The sequence below is a fragment of the Trachypithecus francoisi genome, unplaced genomic scaffold (genome assembly GCF_009764315.1).
Source record: "Trachypithecus francoisi isolate TF-2019V2 unplaced genomic scaffold, Tfra_2.0 Lachesis_group6, whole genome shotgun sequence".
NCBI lineage: Eukaryota > Metazoa > Chordata > Mammalia > Primates > Cercopithecidae > Trachypithecus > Trachypithecus francoisi.
Window position 1 is genome coordinate 9,321,835 of NW_022681471.1, and position 6,741 is coordinate 9,328,575.

At 39.1% G+C, this 6,741-nt stretch overlaps 1 long non-coding RNA gene across 1 annotated transcript; it reads right to left on the bottom strand.

The window, feature by feature from the left end:
* Positions 1–788, bottom strand: LOC117077967. Its single transcript, XR_004434879.1, has 3 exons — positions 564–788; positions 435–437; positions 1–125 (listed from the first exon to the last, which is right to left on the bottom strand). It is a non-coding gene; the product is annotated as an uncharacterized LOC117077967 (long non-coding RNA).
* Positions 789–6,741: the final 5,953 nt, after the last annotated feature.

Below are 6,741 nucleotides of genomic sequence, written 5' to 3' on the forward strand. Positions count from 1 at the left end.
GTGCACAGATGATCTCATCCCCCAGGTAATAAGCATGGTACCTGACAGGTGGTTTTTTTATTCTCACCCTCCTCCTACCTTTCACCCTCAAGTAGGCACTGGTGTCTATTATTCCCTTCTTTGTACTGATTGATACTCAATCAGCACCTGATACTGATTATTAGGTATCCATGTTGTATTAGTCTGTTCTTGCACGGCTATAAAGAAATGCCTGAGACTAAGTACTCTATTAAAAAAAAAAAAAAGGTTTAATTGGCTCATAGTTCCACAGGATGTATAGGTAGTATGGCTGGGGAGGCCTCAGGAAACTTTCAATCATGGTAGAAGGTGAGGGGGAAGCAATCAGGTCTTACATGGCCGAAGCAGGAGAAATAGAACAAAGGTGGAGGTGCTACACACTTTTAAATAACCAGATCTCATGAGAACTCAGTCACTACCTTGAGAACAGCAGAAGAGAAATCTGCCCCCATGATCCAATCACCTCACACCAGGCACCTCCTCAAACATTCGAATTATAATTCAATATGAGATTTGGGTGGGGACACAGATCTACACCAGATCACATGTGTACTCAATGTGTAACTCCCACTTATAAGTGAGAACATGTGTGTTTGATTTTCTGTTCCTGCATTAGTTCACTTAGGATAATGGCTTGCAACTCCATCCATGTTGCTGCAAAGGATATTATCTTGTGCTTTTCTATAGCTGCATATTATCCCATGGTGTATATGGACCACATTTGCTTTATCCAGTCTACCTTTGATGGGCATTTACGTTGACTCCATGTCTATGCTCTTTCAACCTGTTCTTATATTCTAAACTCGCCCTTTCTTCTTATTAAGTACGTATTTCAAGACTTCCTTTAGTGAGCCTCTCTGACCTGTAAACTAGCAGGCTGAGCATGTCTAAAAATACTTTCATCTACCCTCACTCTTGAAATTATTTTTATCTAGCACTTTAAGATAATACTATTTTTTACTGATGATAAATATACTGTGAGTCTAATTGATTCTTTCATAGGTAATCAACGTTTTCTGGTAGTTTAATTTTTTTTTTTTTTTTTTGAGACGGAGTCTTGCTCTGTCGCCCGGGCTGGAGTGCAGTGGCCGGATCTCAGCTCACTGCAAGCTCCGCCTCCCGGATTCACGCCATTCTCCTGCCTCAGCCTCCGGAGTAGCTGGGACTACAGGCGCCCGCCACCTCGCCCGCTAGTTTTTTGTATTTTTAGTAGAGACGGGGTTTCACCGTGTTAGCCAGGAGGGTCTCGATCTCCTGACCTCGTGATCCGCCCGTCTCGGCCTCCCAAAGTGCTGGGATTACAGGCTTGAGCCACCGCGCCCAGCTTCTGGTAGTTTTAAAGATAGTATCTTAATCCTTAATGCTCTGCAGTTATATTATGATGTGTCTAGCTGTATATTTTCATTTATCCTGTTTAATACTCATGTACTACAGAACTGAGAACTCAGGCATTCAATTATGGATGTTTTTCAGTTATTATATCAGCAAACATTACTTCTCTGCGATGCTCTTCACCACTTCTGTCATTCCTATAGAATATTTGTTGAAACCTCTCAATCTATAGCTCATATGTCATAATTCTATTTTTTAAAAATCGTTCTCTTTGCTATATTTAGAATTTCTCAGTACTCTATCTTGCAATTTGATATGTTCTCTCTGACTATATGCAACCCGAAGTTTATGTTCTTTTGAATTTTTTATTTAAATGACTATTTTTCATGTCCAGGATTTCTAACTGGTTCTTTTATATTCATGTGGTCTCATTTTTCATTTCTTTACGCTTGTTTACTTCATAATTTTCTATTTTCAATAAAAGTTGTTCATTTACCTCTTTCAGCATCCTAAACATATTTTTAAATGACATATCTTTTCATAAAATAATTTATTCTGAATGAATTCATATTCTGATTATTTATTTCCTTGGTGACCTCACTTAAGTGTAGATACTTTACATGTGTTTTGAAATTTTGGTGTAGAAGCTCATTTTGAATAGAATATAATTTTATTTTTCTTCCACATGTTCTATTCTCCATTCTTCCTTTTTATTGTCATTTCATGTTGCTCCTACATAGTTTCTAGGACAGTTGTCCAGAACAGGTCTTATAACAGATTTTCAAAACTCCTGTTACATAGTGATATTGAAGATATAGTAGAGCCAATGGCAGCTTGGGCCAGTTCCTCACAAGAAAAGTAAATCTTTGGTCTTCTATTCCCCCACCTCCCAGGCCAATTGCTTCCTATAATATTCTAGCCCTATCAATGAGTGGTAATAGCAGTTAAATTTTTCTTATCTCTAGACTCATATATACAACTACTTACCTTACTTCTCCGCTTGGGTATCTGATAGGCATCTCAAACTCTACATGCCTAAAGTTGAACTCTTGGTTTTCAGTCTCGCCCAAACTGTCCCCCAGTGTTCCTCATCTAAATAATGGCATCACCATATACCCAGTTGGTCAGGCCAAAAACCTTCAAGTCATCCTTAATTCCCTTTCTGTCACTATCCTACATCCAACCCATCAGCCTGAAGTGTCAGTTCATTCTTCACAAGATATCTAGAATCTAGCACTTCTTACCATTTCCATCACTACTTCCCTGACCCAAGATACCATTACCTTTTCATTATCATTCCAAAAGCCTCCTTACTGGTCTTCACACTTCTGCTCTTGATCCCTTTTAATCAACGTTTTACAGTACATCCAGAGAACTCACTTCATGATATAAGTCAGACTGTATCACTCCACTGCTCAAAACCCTCCAATGACATCCATTCACATTCAGAATAATCTAAATTACTGTCAGGGCCCACAAGCCCCTACCTGATCTGGTTTCTCCTTATTTCTTCAAATCATCTCCTACCACTTTCTACTAATTCCACAATGTCTTGTGGAGATTAAACATTATCATGAGTGTAGAATGTCTCCCACAGGGTTTCACCATGTACATTGCTCAATATATGTATACCTATTATCATAGCTGTATAACGAAGAAGTTAAGAATGGGGCCTGGCCTAGAATGATGGGATTTGGGCAGAGAACAATAGAAGTAATCATGAAAAGAAAAAAATATATATGATGATGGAATGCTTAGAAGGGCTAATAAGGGAAGCTCAAAGTGAAGGAAGTGAGATGCTGTGCCTTGCTGCCATTACTTTTAATTCCCTCCTGCCCACCATACACACATAACACCATGACCACTGCCCACTTTTTGTTCAATTCAGTACTCATCTGAGTCATGTGGGAAAAGTAACCATCTTTTCAACCTTTTCATATTAGAATCAACCACTAGCGAGCAAAAGCTTGCAGATTTTGATACATCAATTAAAAAGCTAGGTCTTTCTGCATTCCTATAAGGACCATTACAACAACACCCATACAAATCTGTGTCCTTCACTTGGAGTTGTTTCAAGTAAGAGTTAAAATGTCATATTTCAAGACAAATTCCTTATGGTAGATAGATATTCCTCCCCTCTTATAGGTCTTGCTTTGGCAGAGCAGCTGAGCACTAGTTCTTTACTAACAATTCACCGGCATTCTCAAAATCTTGCTGATTTTGGTACATAATTTACAAATCTGTAAACGCTTCAGAAGGGAGTTCTCTTGATTCTACTAAAAATAAGCATAAAATGATTCTTGCTCATTGATACTATTAATTCCTACATAGTGATCTTCTGTCACTAGTTCTTACAAAGGAAGGTCTACACAGAGAGCTGTTAGAGCAAAATCTATCGGTATCATCTGATGGCTCAAGTCTTTTGTATTATCAATTGGTCACATGAATAAAACAAAAGATTAAACTCTTCTTTAAAAACAGTTTTCACTAAAGAACTTACCCATGTAAACAAATACCACCTGTTCCCCCAAAACCCATGGAATTAAAAAATAAAATTGAAACAGGTTTTCAAAATACTCTTCTCAATATTATTAGAATTTTATAGCATCCTAGAGATATAAGCACCAGAGTTAAAATAGCTTCAACATGTTTTGATTTGAAAAAATATCATCATGCAAAGTTAACTTGAGGGAAATTCACGCTAGCATGTTAAGAGAGGATTACTGCCCAAGGTTGTGATAAAGCAGGCAGGTACCAAAATTCCTGACCCAGCTCAGCCCTAGGCTTGTCATTAAAGTAAATAATTGCACAGCCATCTTCACCTTGATGATGGAGGCTCAGATTAGAATTTTTCCAACTAAAAATGACTGGGAACAGCTGTCCCCCATTTTGTCTAGTCAACATGAAGCATGGCAGGTAAGTGAATATTACTGCATTAATTGGAATTAATCTTTGCAGAACTTAAAGAAAAAAGGCTAAGCTCTATTTCTATGAAGATGAAAGCAAAAGGCAAGGACAAAGTGGGACCACTTGGAAGGGCCAAAATCTGAGAGTTTGTGGGAAAAGGGTAGGATCTATATTTTAATTAATAGCTTTTAGGCAAAGGCCTCTCAAAGACCTTGCATAGGAGAGGGTGGTATTTAGAGTTCACTACTGAGGTCAGTAAGCAATTGGGTTTTTTTGTTGTTGTTTGTCTATTAACTAGGTGTGTAGCAGGACATAATGAGGAGGGAAAATGGAATACCATCCAACAAATTCCCCTTCCTTTGAGACTAACTTTAATTTCCCATTGCCTCTACTTATATTGAAAGTCCCAATTATCCAACTAAATTCCAGTTAAACAATGCCAAAACAATCCTCCAGCTCAGTTATTAAATATAGTAAATATTCAATAGAAAGTAATAGAATTCCTCATTGAAGAAGTTGATTCATCAACAAATTCTAGTTGTACTTGTACAGTGTATATTCACCTTCCTTTGTGAAAGATGCTGAACATATACACCCTGAGACAAGTGCTGATTATATCATAATGATAAGACCCAGTCCTTTCACACAAGGAACTCATATTCTATTGAGGAGAGAGACAAAGTGTCATTCAAATATTCCACAATAGTGCAGTGATAAAGAAATGAACACGTGCCATGGAAGCACAGATAAAGGTCACATAACACAGACTAGAGATGACAGGGAAAGCTTCCTGGAGGAGGCAAAGCAGGGTAACAGCATAAACAAGGGTCCAGAGGTGATAACCAGCAAATAAGATTAAGGCGAGATTAGGGCATTTTGATTTGCTAGACTACAAAATGGAAGCAAGAAGTGGCAAGTCATTAATATATATAAAAACATTTATAAATATGTATATATACACATTATTATATACACATAGATTTCCTGGCTCTATCAGGTGAGAAGGCCTAGAAACAATGACACCCCAGTAGCAAAGAACACTTCCTGCATGCGTATTTTGATTCTATTACCATTCTCCAATAAAAAAGATCAGGGATCCTTGGAGAAATGGCTGATTCTAGGACTGGGGCAGGAAATACTGAAGATGAGCACAGAGTATCCTATAGTGCCTGAAAGTAAGAAATTACTCAAAAGAACAAAGGAAGGAAGCAAAGAGGGAAAGAAAGAGGGGAGGGGAGGGGAGGGGAGGGGAGGGGAGGGGAGGGGAGGGGAAGGAAGAAGGAAGGAAGGAAGGAAGGAAGGAAGGAGGGAGGGAGGGAGGGAGGGAGGGAGGAGGGGGGAGGGGGGAGGGGAGGGGAGGGGAGGGGAGGGAAGGGAAGGGAAGGGAAGGGAAGGGAAGGGAAGGGAAGGGAAGGGAAGGGAAGGGAAGGGAAGGGAAGGGAAGGGAAAAGGGAGGGAGGACCAATAATGATGGGATGTGTTAAAGGGATACAAAGACAACTGAAAAAGAGCTCCCAATGGCCAAAGCTGGAATGCTTTGAGCAACAAAATAAAGTAATATCAGATTATATTCTAAAGTATAAAAAGTTATCCATGAGTCCATATTGGTATAACTCAGTGAGTGAATGAATGAATGAATGAATGAAGAAAAAGAAATAATATCCAGGCAGAGAATTCCAAATAATTTATATAGATATTTCACCCTAAATGAAGTGGAATATAACTGTCTGACTCCATAAGTGTGACCTTCATGTGGTGACTTTCTTCTGAGTAAAGTATAGAAAGGGGGAAGAGTAACTTTACGGTGGAGAAACCTAACACTATCTTAGCCAGGTTCAAGGTCAACATCAACAGTGCTCTCATATTGATAGTAGGTATCTTTGATATGCTGTGATGAAAGTGCACCTTACCTCTATGGTCTTCCTCCCAGAAACCCATATGTCCTAGTCCATTTTGTGTTGCTATAATAGAATACTTAAGGCTTGGTAATTTATGAAGAAAAGAAGTCTATGTATTTAGTTCACAATTCTGCAGGCTTGGAAGCTCAAGAAGCATAGTGCTTGTGTCTACTCAGCTTCCAGTGAAAGTCTCATGCTACTTCCACTCATCATAGTGGAAAGCAGAAGGGGAGTGGACAGGTACAAAGAGATCACATGGTAAGAGAAAAACAAGAGGAGAGAGAAGCCAAGGCAGCCAGACTCTTTTAACAACCTGCTTTCATGGGCTCTAATCCATTCCCATGAGAGGGAGAACTCACTCACCACTATGGGAGGGCATTAATCCATCATAAGGTATCCACCCCTATGACCAAAACACCTCCCACTGGGCCCCACCACCCAATGGTGCTACACTAGGAATCAAATTTCAGCATGAGTTTTGGCAGGGACAAACCACATGAAAACTACAGCACCATAACTCCAGTCTAATTACAAGAAAACAATTAGATGAATCTCAGTTGAAGGACATTTTGGAAAATACCTGACC